Source organism: Dermacentor variabilis, chromosome 3 (assembly GCF_050947875.1).
Source record: "Dermacentor variabilis isolate Ectoservices chromosome 3, ASM5094787v1, whole genome shotgun sequence".
Lineage (NCBI taxonomy): Eukaryota > Metazoa > Arthropoda > Arachnida > Ixodida > Ixodidae > Dermacentor > Dermacentor variabilis.
This window is the reverse complement of record NC_134570.1, coordinates 119,485,554-119,500,183: the sequence shown is the minus strand read 5'-3', so window position 1 is coordinate 119,500,183 and position 14,630 is coordinate 119,485,554. Positions and strand designations below refer to the sequence as shown.

The 14,630-nt window shown below is 48.9% G+C and overlaps 1 protein-coding gene across 1 annotated transcript in view; it reads right to left on the bottom strand.

The window, feature by feature from the left end:
- The window catches only part of LOC142574707 (uncharacterized), a 182,176-nt gene that overhangs the window by 77,450 nt on the left and 90,096 nt on the right, over positions 1-14,630 (bottom strand). The window lies entirely within an intron of this gene.

Genomic DNA, 14,630 nt, shown 5'->3' with positions numbered 1-14,630 from the left:
CAAATGTCAACGGTATTGTCTGCTTGACCGAAAAGGCGGTTTCTGGACGGAAAGACCATTTACGTCGGCTTATTAAACAGCTCGGGCCAGGATATGGAGTTCATTTATACCAGCCAAAGTAGTTGGCTTTTATGCTTTAATAAGCGTTGTGGTCCCTTCCTCTTTGCGGCTGGATGTAAAGACTAGCTACTGAAGCATAAATTCATCGATCTCATAGCCAAAATTTTTGTACAGCGTACCAGCTATTGCAACTGGATAATGAAGCTCCGAAACGTCCGCTTTAAACAGCTGTAGCTAAAGTCTACGAAAGTGATTTGGAAGAGATAGAGGGAGATAAGCAGAGGAAATCAGACGTGCGGCAATAGTGATGCGAGTACAAAGTCAACTGCTACAGTAAAAGATGGCGTTCTGGGAAATTACAAAACAGCCACTACAAAAGAATTAGGAAATACCATAGAAAATTATCTTAGTTGTGCTAATTGGTCTATGGATGCTCGCCTCCACTCGGCTTCCCCGAAATTTCTGGTTGCAATTACGCGCGCGGTGTCTTTGAACTAGAATGGTCTTTATAAGCCCTGTAAACGAAAGCGCGTGTTAACGTGATGAATATAAGGCAGCTTTTTTAGCAACGTACTCTCCGGGCATCTCTTGTTTGGTCAGCGTTGATTAATGAATAAAGCAAGATAGACGCTGTCGGTCTTACCTTATAACTGTGCAAGTAGTTATCCGGATGCGCTTTGCGAGTTCGTAGTTCGCCTGTAGCACCTATGGTGCTGCAACAAGTTAGGTGGGCCCACTTATAGTTCTTTCATTAAGCGGATGTCATTTCATCAGGGGCCCTGTAACGTAAAGCTATTCCAATATGTTTTTATTCCAATCTCCTGACATCAAATCTGCTTAACCGCCGACGCAAGCATCGGGCGGTGACCCGCAGTGTTGTCTAAACAGACCAATCAAACGCTCCCCTGATATATAGGAAGTCACTTTTGTTTGCTCTAAAACGAATATCATTGACTACAGTGAGCGGCTTGTCTTATCTGATCGGCTGACAAGATTCGAGGAGCACGTTCAATTGAGAGGGATTCGATGGGGCCGAGCCAGTGCACTGAAAAATCGATAACCGCATGAAGAGGTGGTGCCAGCATCTGATTGGTCCGCTTTTCCTTACTTAGCTGATGAAAAATCGCGCCGGCATGCAACGAAAAGTTAAGAATGACGCTAAAACGGATCCTCAGCAAAGACGAGTTGGCCGAGCGAGGTCATAAACGTGCCGGAATTGCTCGATAACGTTACACGGCCATGCAAAAAGCTTTATTGTACGCAAATAAACCCATGCTCTCCGGCAGGTGCGAGTAACCCGTGCCTGAGCATTCGACGGCAGCCATCTTTTGTTCCTTTTGGAACGGGGCAGTCTGCGGCCATTCAGAAAAAAAAAACTCAGTTTTGTTTGGCATATTAATGCATCTTATACGCGCACACGTCACTTTGACGAGTTGAGTTATCGCGGTTTTGTGACGTCGCGTGACAGGCAGGTGGAGTGGGTGCAGCCCGAAAACATTTGACCAATAGCCGTGGGTTATAGGCGAAATGGCAGTGAATCAGAAATACATTTTTTTCTGTACAGTCCGATCATGCATAATCAGTGTGTACGAGTCATATCAGATCGGGAGCTATCGCGGTTTTCGTGACATCGCGTTACAGACAGGGTAACTTGGGATGGTTCAAGAAAGATTTTGACCAATCGCGGAGGGCTGGTTGCAGAATTGCAATAAAAATATGGTAGTTTTACGTTATAGCGCCCGCGGAGTGGCAGAAGAGTTTCAAAACAAAGATTATACGTTATAGCGCCCCAGGTTGCGAAAAGTGTCGGAAAAGAACTGCGGGGCCGAGGAAGCGGGGCACGCGAAACGTGGTGCATGCTCGGATGCGTCAACGAGCGCACGGAGTTGCGACACATTTTCTAAAATTCCTGTCGGAAAACGGCCCGGTTTATAGCACTGGTTGCCAGTGATGGATTGGCAAGGGTCACGGGAATAGCTGGCAAACAGGCGGTCTCAAACTCGCGGCGAACGACGTGAGCTACGGTTTCAGTGATGGTTGGCTGCGGGCTGATCCTCACAAGTCGACGTCGCAGTTGTATTGGACAAAGGCACAATACGGCGCGTGGCATGGCTGCTCCTAGCCAATTAAAGATGACAACTATTTAAAACGGGCAATTGGAGACGTTGTGGAGAACAAGATCAAAACACCGTCAGTCATTCTTTTCAGTATGCTAGCCGCCTGGACTGTTTGGTAGATTTATCACCAGCTTTGCAGCAAAGATCCAAGACGTCTCATATGTATGAAACGTCGGTCTGAGTACATTCCTGAACACGTGCTGCAAGTGCCTGGTTTCGCAGTGACCTTGAGACCAACGCATTCTCCGTTTGACGCAACTTTTATTTAAGATGGTCCAGCTAGCTAATACCCCTCATGCCTTAGGTACCACACGCGTGTGGTGCCGCCGAGCTAGATGATGACCTTGGTGAGCATATTCGTTGGTTCATACCTTTTAGTGCTGACGGGCGTTCACCTATTCGCCAACGTCGGCCGCGTCCAGGCCACGGACCAAATCAGGATTGTGAAAGGGGGCAAGCATTATAAGTTTAGGGTCTCACGAGTCGTAGCCGCTGCTGATGGGTTGCTGATGGTAGCCGCACCTGTTCAATTTGGGACTCGGCCGCGGTTATATGCGGTGGTAAATTTGGGACTCGGCGGTGGGATCGGTGGGTATTTCGGACTCGGCGGTGGGTATATGTATTGGTCATGTCACCGTACCTAGCGAGTCTGTTCCGATCTGCGCGAGGAGCATTCGCCATCGTGCGAAAGGCGTTGCCCTCTTCGGTGCGGCGGGTCATGTCACGCGCAATCCGGTGCGCCGTCTCGTTTAGGTTCGGCAAGGCATCGACTCCCGTGGTAACGTGCGCAGGGAACCATGCGATCCTCGAGCTCGTGGTTTCTGATCTGCCCGCTTTGGCCAGAATGGCCAAGGCTCCCTTGGAAATTCTACCTTTGGCGTAGTTCTTTACTGCCGTTTGCCAGTCGCTTAGTACGACTTCGCATTCCTGATCTGTGAGCGCCAGCGCGATTGCTACTTCCTCCCTATTTCCGAATGTTTGGTGTATACCGTCCATGCGATTTTAATTTTGGCGTCTGTGTCTATGACTATGGGCGTGTATTTATGGCCGTTTGGATATTCGGCTGCATCGAGAAAGCATGCGTTCCTCTCCCTGCCGAGTGAACGTAGCAGAGCATCGGTTCTTGCATTTCTTCTGTCTCCTTTGTAATAGGGGTACACGGTTCTTGGGATGTTTACCACCTTAACGGTGTCCCTCTGATTTCTGATTTTGTCGGGTATTTGCATTTTCTGGCCGTGCTGGTTGTGGTACGTTATGCCGAGCTTGTTCATAATGTGCCTTCCCGTCATGTCGGTCGAGCGGCGTTCGAGCTGCATTGTGCTTCGGCTATTTCTTCCAGTGTGTTGCGTATGCACAGCTGGGTTCGGTGCTCGTCGATTCCGGAAGGCCCAGTTCTACCTCCTAGGTTTTCCCGATGAGCGTGTTATCTTGTTCTTTTCAACGACGTACCGGTTGTGGTAGGCGGCTACGTAAGCAATGTGGCTAACAACAAAGCAATGGTTCAGTCGAACGGAGTTTTCTTTCTTCATGCACAGGTGTCCGTTGGTTATCCTCTTATGAGTCTCATGGCACTAGTGACTTTGCCTTCGAGCTTGTTCATGGTTTCGCCGTTATTTCCTGCGGCCTCAATGATCATTCCGATGATTCCGATCTTGTTAACTTCGGGGATTGCGTTTCCGTCTTGAGTGCACAGGCCGATTTCCTCGTACTTCCGCGGTCCCGTATATCTCTTTGGCGCATGCCTCTATGCGTGGATCGGTAAAGGAGTAGTCTGGACTTGCTCGGGTAGCATTTGAGTCTCGTTCCTTGCAGATACTCTTCGACATTGTGAATGGCCGTTTGTAGTGCGTTGTAAATTTGGTCGTCACTGGCGCGGTCCGCCCTGATCGTTATATCGCCTGGATATATACCATGGTGGATTCCTTCGATTTCCGTAGTTTGCTGGGGAGCCCCAGTATGACTAGGTTGAAAAGTAGCGGAAATGAAACTGAGCCCTGGGAGCGCCTGTGCTTCCCTCTGTCCTTTCTTCGGACTCGAGGTCGCCGACCGTCAAAGTGGCTTTGCGATCGCTTAGAAAGTACCTCACGTAACTGTAGACTCTTTCTCTGAGGTTCATATGAGACAGTTATTTTAGGATTCACTCGTGAGCGATGTTGTCGAATGCTTTCTCCAGGTTTAGCCCTACAATGGCCCTAGTATTTCTTGTCGTCAAGGGTCTAGTTCTTGAGCTGTAGCATGACGTCCTACATGGGCAGGCGGGATCGGAGGCTTAAGATGACTGTTGATACGGTTCAGGAAGGCGTGTTCAAAGGCCTTACTCCCGCACTACCTGATAGATGGCCGTACGTTCTCCAAGCTCGAGGACTTTCCCGGCTTGGGTATGAGGACTACCTTAGACCTCTTCCCCTGCTCCAAGATGCGGCCTTCTTTCCAGCACTTGTTGATATAGCCCGTGAGTCGGTGACGGATCTGACGTCCAGGTTTTTGAGGGCTTTGTCGTTAACCCTGTCAATCCTGGGGCTAATTTGCCGTTGAGTCCTTGGAGTGCTGTTCTGATTTCCGCCTCATTGATGTCTTCATCTAACCTGAGATTGGGACTGCCAGTGTACCCGCCGTGCTCGACCGTCAGTCGTTGCGGAAGGTACTTGGGGTAGGATCGGAAATGGTTGTTGGGCGCGTTCGTTCGGTTAGCGGTGCGCGCGATTGGCCCACTCCGCGCCGACGTCGTCAGCCGCGGGGCGCGGCCACGTTTTTAGGTGACGTCAAAATGACGACACGCTCCTGTGAATCATCCTCCCACTGAGCATTTCGTCTGCTAGGCGCCGAACCCGACGGGAGCTGGAAAGTTTGGAGCGATCATACGGCTTCGCATGGCGCGTCTGGTGGATTCGATTGGATCCAACAGGTGGCTGCGGCATGGCACGTTTGAATCCAATCCTTAGTTTAATTCGAGAAAATGGCGCTTCCGTTGAAAACTTAGGTTGTTGCGCTGACGTTTCTAGAGTAAGGAGGTGCGAAACGCGTTTGGAGATGCGAAACGCGTTTGAAGATAAAGCAGAAAGTGAATTCCGGCGTCGTTTTTGTTTCTCGAAGCAAATATTATTTGGTTGTACAGCGAAATCGACCCCATCATCGGTGCCAGCGAGCCACTGGAATGTTGTCGCTGCCTCTTGAAAAGTGCGCCACTCTTCCCGTCGTTTTCTTTTCTTTTTTCTTCTCGCTGTGCGCGATACCACCTAGGGACGACACAAAGAAGCTAATAGTTATAAATTGCAGTAGTCACAGGTACTACTACTTGAAAACGTGTTTGGGCTTGAGAAGAAGAAATACATTTTTTTAGATAAAGATTTCATTCATTTGGAAGACGAGAAACATTTCGTTTTGTAGTATACTGTCTGCAAGCAGACGACAAACGACGGAAATACACTTCCGGGGAGATCACCGCTTCCTGACTGGCTGCTCTCTCCACCCCGCTGTCACAAATTTTGCATTCTGCAACTTTGTGACGTTGCAGCAACTGAGCAGAACGCGTATCGAACAAAATATCTCCGATCGCGCCCTTGTTGTAGAGTTTCTTGACGATTTGCTTCTCGCTCGCCATCTCTTTCTCCTTGCGCAGAAGTCTCCACATGTCAGCTCTTCCCATGGATTTGCTTTGGATTTCGCCCAGCAGGTGCCTTTGCAGACGCAACGTACTTCCGTTGTGCAGTTGACCCTCCGCGGTGTTTCAGACTTCGTTCCACTGTTGCTTGCTCAAAGTTTTCCAGTGCTTTTCGATTTGTTTGTTTGGTTCGGCAATCTTCTTCCTCAACTTCCGATTGAGCTGCTGGCCTTGCCATCAGATTTGCATAGATTTCTTGGCTTCCCGGAGGTGGGCGAGGCGACTGTCCATCTCCGTAAGGATTTCGGGAGGGATGGTTTGCATGGCATCCCCAACATCTCTGGTCAGGTCCGCGATCCATCTGTCAATGTCTGCGATCGGCTCGTCGTCTAGCCTGATGTCCCGGTGCTTGCGGAACTTGTCGCAGTCTGTATATTTGACCCTTTTCACTGGGGGGTGGTTCCCGCTCGGGGGATAATGATCTCGATGATGATGTGGCCGCTACCTAAGTCTCCTGGGGTGTTTCTCCAGGTACCCGTCTCGATGTTTATGATCATTGTTAAGTCCGGCGTGGTATATCTTGCAACCGAGTTGGGCATTCGCGTAGGGAGACTCGGATCTGTGATGAGCTTGTATTTCAAGTCTTGCGAGTCCTGTCATAACTATTAGTTCTTCATTGCGGTGTGGCCGTATCCCCAGGTATGGCACGGAGCGTTGAAGTCCCCGCCCATGATTAACGGGTTCAGGCCGGTGAACTCGGCCGCCTTTCTGAGCAGGGAGAGGAAACGCTGCCATTTTTTTGGAGGAGTAAGTGCAAATGTTCTGAGAAAGATGCTATTCTTTTGCGTTCTGTTAGGAATAATCACTATGATAATATGCTCGGCCTGCGGACCTTTAATCTCATGTTCTGTGGGTACTAGCATCTTTTTGATTAGTGAGGCGATGCCTTTATCTTTTTGTAATTTTCGGACGAGGGCGTGGTAGCCCGGGATGTTGCTCCACCCCCCCCCCCCCTCCCGCCGATGCGCTTCTTGTACACTATTAAATCGAGTTTGCGTTGGATGTTCCCTACGTATTGTTGTAGGACAGGTTTTCCCCGGCTATTGGTCTGCAGTTCCACTGCCAGACCAGTAGTTCTTTATCGTGCCTGGCCATCCTGGAGTCGTAAATAAGGAGCTGTTTGAAACTGGAACGGCGCACCAGGGAAGGGGGGGGGGGCGGTTTCATCATGGGAACCTCTGGGATTATGATGGGATTTATCTAATGAGTGGTCGCGTTCAGCTGCGGGCATAGTGACAGGGATGGTGCCCACATCGCACATTCCACAAGCTTTGCCATCGTAAGGCCGGATATGATCGCAGGCAGATTTGCCATTGCGCTGTGCAGTTCGGTGAGCGTGGCTTTAACTTCCGATCTCGCCTGTTCCGCGCGGCTGGTTTCATGACCGCGCACGGCTCGCTATTTCGCAGGCGGGGTTGCTTTGTCCTCTTCCTTGCCGTTGTTGCTTGGAGAAGGTGTGCTGACGGGAGCGGGTCGAGGGGGTTGCGTGGGAGGCGCGAACTTTCTGAATTTTGCACCTCTTGGGTTAGCTGTTGTACTAGGCTGCTGAGCATCGCGTTCTCGCGCTTTATTTCTGCAATAACTTCATTGTAAATGTTACTGGTGACTGTATGTTCTGAGGCAGTTACGCCGGAGACCTCGCACTTTCGCGCGCCCTTGGCTGCATCTGCCCAGCTCACCTTATCGGTAGGCAATGGCGTAGCCAGAACTTTCGTTCGGGGGGAAGGGGAGCTGACGTTGCAGTTCTACTTGCTCCTTATAGAATTTATCGAGGGATCAAAGACATGAGTAATAACTGCATTGTCATTGCCAAAGGTGCTGCAAAATAATTCTTGAACGCTACGCACTGTCAAGTAAAATATTGCGAGACAGCTGTTAAGCCGCAACGATTTATTTCGCAGGTCGCACGCTAAAAACGATGACGCTGGCCATGAGGATGAATATATACAGATGAAGAAGCTGAAGGGGTAAAATAATGCTCACACTATTTCCCCCGCGCGTGAAAGCGGCCAACCTGGCCGCTTGTTACGCTGGATATGGCGGGAAACGCCGTAGGAAAGGCTTTAAACGCGAAACATGCACAATATCTGTGTCACGGCAGCGGCCGTCCAAAGGTGGAACAACTGGAGTGATACGATAGTTAACCGGCGAAGTCTGCTCCCGAACAATGTAGGGCCCGATAAAACGGACCTGAAATTTTTCGCACAATCCCGGAGCGCGAACTGGGGTCCACAGAACACTTCGCCTCCAGGGTGGAAGGAAACGACACGGTGAGATGCATCGTAGCGAATTTTCCGGTCTTGTTGACTGGCGTCGGTGTTGAGGCGGGCACGTTTGCGACACCAGGCAATGTGCGAAACGAACTGCTTACACACTTATGTGTACGAAGGCACGGTGACACCGAAGAAAGAAACGTCGAAGGTAGTGATCGGTTGGCGGCCATACACAAGGAAAAGGGCGAGTACCCCGTAGTGCGTTGGACGGCGGTGTTGTATGCGAAAGTGACGGATGGTAGAATGACATCCCAATTGGTGTGCTAAGGGTTGATGTACATAGATATCATGTCGGACAGCGTGCGATGAAAGCGCTCCGTGAGACCATTAGTTTGAAGGTGGTAGCTAGAAGTCGTTTTATGGATGGTATTCGACGCACGGAGAACGTCGTCGAGAAGTTTAGAGAGAGAGGTCCTGCCGCGCACCTCGCACCTCCATCCGCACCTCCACCACTTGCTAGAGAGCTGTAAAGCCGCAACGGTTTATTTCGCAGGTCGCGCGCTAAAAACGATGACGCTGGCCATTATGATGAATATTTACAGATGATGAAGATGAAGGGGTAAATTAATGCTCACAGTATGTATTTTTTCACAAAAGGATATGCTCGTATGTCAAAAAAGTTTGCCAGAAATAACTGATATCACTGCTTCCATGTTTTCTGTCTATTTAATAAGTAAAGTAAATATTACACGAAGTTTACAGCTACATAACTTTGAGACCAGCAAAGCAGCGCGTGCCGCTGATATAAAAGAATGTAAAGGCCATGAAATGAACAAGTTCAGGAGAAATATTTTACTGAAACTTTCTCATTCAAGAACCTTGTTTACATTTTTGTACGTGCGCAACAACCAGGAAAAAATCTCAACGACAGGAGAGCTGTCACCGATCGTGTATTGTGAGTAATTGCACCGAAATAATAGTCGCAACAGAGCACATATAAATAAGTAGGAGTTCTCCAAAATATACGAGGGCGAGTCACATGAATGTGAGCCAATGCGAATATATAACTAACGGGGTACTTTATTTAAAAGTAGCCTCCATGAACATTTAGACATTTGTCCCACTGACTAACGAGTCGCGTGATTCCCGTCTTATAAAACTCCTTGGGTTCTACAAGTCAAACTCTTTCAAGTCATCGTCAGACACAAATCTGGTTCCTTTGAGCTGTTTTTTCAGTTGCCCAAAATGTGGAAGTCGCAAGGTAACAGCTATGGGCTGTATGGCGGAAGTTGCGGCGTTTGCCAATTGAACTTCGCCCGTTTTGTGCCGACCCCATCAGCGACGTGGGGACGGGAATTCTCGTGGAGCAAAATGGTCCGATTCGTCAATTTTCCACGTCGTTTGTTCTTGACTGCGACACGCAGACGGTCTGGCGTTTCACAATATCGGAACCGATTGCTATTATCTCAAGGTTTAGCAAATTCGTTCGGTAATGGCCCCTGACGATTGAAAAATAAGTCAACAACACGTTTTTGGCGGAAATGACAGCCTTTGATTTCTTCAGTGGGGGTGAATTCAAATGTTTCCACTGCAAGCTTTGCCGTCGTGTTTCAGGCCCGTAGTAGTGGCATTATGATTCTTCCCCAGTCACAACTGCAGACAAGAAGTCGTCACCCTCAATGTGATACCGGATCAGATGAGTCAAAGCAGCGCCGAGCCTATCCGTCTCCTGGGTGTGGTTCAAAATCATGGGTACCCATTGCGCACGCAAGAGCCGATAATCGAGACGTTCATGAATTATGCTGTGAACCGAGCCGCGACTGAAGTTCACACGCTTTGCCAGTTGATCGATGCTTATCCTCCGTTTTTGTCTAAACAGCTCATCAGTCCTTGCAAATGAGTTGGGGGTGATTGCGTGGTGGCTTTGGCCCGGTTTTGGATCGTCTTTACAACTGTCACGCCCTTCTCTGCACCGTTTTCTCCAACGCTTCACAGTGGTCAATGAAATGCAGTGTTCGCCGTAAATGAGAGATGCATGCGTGCTACGCGCACGTCTCACAGATAATGAACTGAACCATTACTGCGCGGGGTGGGTTGGCTCTCTTTCATTTGAGTCGCCATGGTACATTACAAATACGAAGATACAAGGGAATGCACAAAGGTAAAGATACATCCTGACAAATGGCAAAAAAGCGTCACAGAAGACAAAGTTTACTGCACGCATACACAAAACCTTACAAAAAGTTATTTAAATGCACGTATAAGTCTCCAATAAATATACATATCTAAGCAATTGGCAACTACGGCGTCGACTATAGGAACGCTAGAGGAGAGATGCTGGTAGAATTCGCGGAAAGGAAGAAGCTGCGAATAATTAACACGTTCTTCAAGAAGCGTAGCAACAGAAAGTGAACCTGCAATATCCGCGATGGTGAAACAAGAAATGAAATAGATTTCATACCTTCTACCGTTCCCAGCATATTGAAAGATGTTGAAATGTTAGGTAAAGCGCAATGATCATAGGTTCGTAAGGCCCAGGATTCTCCTGAACTTGAAGAGAATAAAATTGGTGACGAATAAACAGGTCAACGTACACGCAGTAATGGTAAAAGGAAACCAATTCCGGCTAGCACTTGCAAACAAATATTCAGCCTTCAAAAGAGAGGCGAAGATGACATATAGGTAATGAATGGAACTGCAACTATGCTGGCTTCAGAGGCAGTAATTGAAGTGATGGTAAGGCACCAAGACAACTGGTAGGCAACCTCCTAAGTAACAAAGGACCTAATAAAGAAACGAAAAGAATGAAAGTTTCCTAATCAAGAGAAGAATTTGTGGAAGTGTCAAAACTGATCAACCAGGAGAAATTAAGAAATGTGCGAAATTATAACGTGAGAAACACTGAGGAAGCCGTAAAAAATGAACGCAGCGTGAAATGAGTGAGCAAGAAACTTGGCAAAGGAGAAACCAAGATGTATGGACAGAAGGATAAGCAGGGTAATATCGTCAGCAATCTCAAATGTACAGTGAAAGCAGCGGAAGAATTCTATACTGACTTGTTACGGTTGGCGTGTAGCACCCAGGGTGTAAAGGATGCTCAAAGACCATGCCTAGCCGAAAAGGAGGATGGATTCCTAATTTGCTATGGTTGTCTCGAGTGCTTGCCAGTCTGCCGGCGCCCCGCTGCGATTTCGTGCCCCTTTATGTGTGTACAAAGAAGGGGAGAACCCTTTCCGCGAACTGTCCAACTCTCGGAGAGAACGCTTTCCGCGAACCAGACAGGACCCCCGGGTTGCCGCCAGAAGGGGCAAGCCCGTGCAAACGTCACCTGGAAGAAAGGACCAGCCACTCATCCCCGACCTGACTCCGTGGGTTGCCGCCAGAGGAGGCAAGCACGTGCAAACGTCACCTGGGACAATGGATTAGCCGCCCATCCCTGACCACACTCCGTGAGTTGCCGCCAGAGGACGCAAGCACCTGCAGCGTCACCTGGGAGAAGGGATCCGCCGCTATCCCCGACCAGACACAGTGTATGCCATGTGACGTTGACGTGAGCAAGACCCCGCCTACGATGTTAGTGGGCCTATTTAAGCGGCCCCGCAATGTACTTTTTGATTTCATACATTGTATTCAATATCCTTCACCAACCATAGAATAAACAATGCAAGTTGCGCATTAGAAATCGTCCCGTCCCTGCCTGGTTGCCACGGTCTACCGGACGCCTGCAGCCTGCCGACAACGCCACGCTACCCAATAGTAACGCCGGTCGAAGTTGAAGAATCAGGCGTCGCAACAACTGGTTGGCAGCGATGGGATACGCAACCCTAGAGACCTCAACTTTGGACGACATCTAAGAGATCGTCTCCTCTTCGTCCTGGTAACAACGTTCGGAAGGAAGGTGTCAGGATTCATGACTGGATATGGTGAGTGCATGGCTTTTCTTCACTAAGATATCACTTGACATTACGTATTTTTTGGGGAAGTATAGAGCAGTGATTTATCTTTAACCGCTGACGTAAGTTTTGAGTACATCGAGGTTATTATAGTGCGAAGAGTTAGCAGCACTAAGGACTGCCATGGACTTGAAGGCAGTAAAGAAGCCGGAATCGTTTAGCTTGGCCAGAGAGTTGGGCCTCCAAGTTGCCGAATCAAAAAGAAAGCCGCAGATCATTGAGGCGATCAAAGCGATCGGGGCAGACGACGATGAACTGAAGGAATGCCTAGAGAGCATTGCGGATAAGGAGGAAAAGGAAAAGCGTAAGCGCCTAGAAGCCAAAGAAGAACCCGAGCTCGAAATGAGGCGCCTAGATATTGAGCTTCTGAAGGCTCACAATACTAGACCTAGCTCAGAAGCACGAGAAAGCTAGCGCGGAATGACAGACTTGATGGCACCCTACGCAGTAGGAGGGGACATACGTCTTTTTCTGGTGCAGTTGGAGCTCACGTGTGAGAAGGCATAATTCGCGAGAAACACGTGGCCGTAACTGCTTACGCTGCTGCCACGTGAGGTAGCTGATATCATTGCCTGCATGGGGAACGAAGAAGCAGAGGACTTCGATAAAGTCAAAGCGAATCTGGTTAAAAGGTATGCATTGTCAGCCGAAGCATTCAGGCGAAAAATCAGGGAGGTAGAGCAGACCAAAAGTGAGTGATACTCGGATTTCGCATACCCCTTGGATGTAATCCTGAAAGAATGGCTCAGCGAAGAGGGTGCACTTGGCAATGCCGAAAAGACAATGCAGTGCACTGCATTAGAACACTTCTACCGGCGACTGCCAGAAAATATGAAGTATTAGGTTCAGGATAAGCCAGGCGTGGACACTATCAGGAGAGCAGCCGATCTCGCTGAGGAGTACGTAACTCGCCTTGTGTTCGAAGGCAAACAAGCTCCTACGAAGGTGATGAATAAATACAGACCCGACAAGGCAGAGCGATGGTCAAAGTTGAGTCACTAGAAATCAAAGGAAAGGTCAGATTCGGTGAAAAATAGTGATGAGATGAGCAAGGGAAAGGAGGGGTCCCCCGAACAGAGAGCAGAAAGGCAAAAGAAAAAAGCTTTCGGGGCAAAGATAGCCGTAGTTTCCTACAACTGCCAGCGAACGGAACATATCTCTGTGGATTGTGGAAATCCCAAACTAGTGTTAATGTCACTATATAGTAACGAGAAAGATCTGAAACAGCTAGAACCGTACAATCACTACTTCATGTTCAACGGCAAACCGTGTCGGGTGCTTCGCGACTCGGCAGCCACAATGGAAGTGGTGCACCCGTCGTAGGCGGACGAAGGCCAGTTCATCGGAGAATGTTCCTTGGATAAGGCAAACCGTAGAGGCATCCAGTGTTTGTCTCCCTATGGCAAAGAATCGCATCGAAGGCCCTTTTCGAGTAGTAGGCACTGAAGCCGCCAGCTCGGCGCGTCTCCCGCCACAGTATCCATATTTGTTTTCTAACAAATACGAGGATTTGTTGCGAGGCAGGAGAATCGGGTTTAGTGAAGGAATAGTACAAGCTCTAACTACAAGGCAAGGGAGCTCGCGGTCAAAGTATTGTACGCATGTCTAGTGGTGGAGGAAACAGGTTTGACGGACTATTCGTCAACCAGCACGATACAGGACATCCCTATAGAGGATATTGCGGAAAGTGCACTATCTAATGAAGAGGTCAGTAAAGCATCGGAGCCTGAAATATCTCGCGAGGCAGAATGCAGAAGAAAGTTATTGAATGAAGCCCTGCCACATTGATTCCTGAACCAGAAAAGATGACACGCTGCGCAACCTAAGGCCAGACGCGAAAGAAGGTGTGGCCAAACAGAACGTAATGTTCCTGAAGAGGGCAGGCATCCTCTATAGAAAGTAGGCCACTCGAAATGGAGTGCCATTCGACCAACTCATGGTGCCGCATCCCTATGGTGAGCAGCTCCTGCACCTGGTTTACGGGTGTTTTTGGACAGGGCATCTGGTAGTTCGGAAAACAAAAGGCCGCTTACAGCAGGAATTTTACTGGCCAGGCTGCTTTCGGGAAGTGGAAGCACTTGTAACAAGGTGCGACACATGTCAACGCATAGGCAAGCCCAGAGACAAGGCTAAAGTGCCAATGAAACTTGTTTCCATTATTACAAAGCTGTTTCGCAGGCTCATAATAGACACAGTGGGACCACTTCTTGCAACGCAGTCTGGCTATTGGCATATTCTCGCTATGCTATGCCCTGCAACGAAATTCCCAGAGCCGGTGCCCCTCAAAGAACTAAGCTCGGTGGAGATCGTCAGCCCGCTTATGTCTATTATCGTGCGAGTACATTTTCCCGCAGAAATCCAGTCTGATCAAGGATCCGTCTTTACGACCACACCGACCTCGACGTTTCTGGCAACATGCGGTATAAAAATTATTCATAGCTCAATGTACCAGCCACAGTCAAACGTGGTAGAGAAAGGCCACTCAGTTATGAAAAGTCTTTTGCGAGCCCTTTGTTGTGAGCACAAAGCCGATTGGGAGGTTTGCTTGCCTGCATCAATTTTCGCGCTTCGAACTGCACCACACGAGTCAACAGGTTTTTTCACCTTCAGAGCTGGTTTGCGGTCG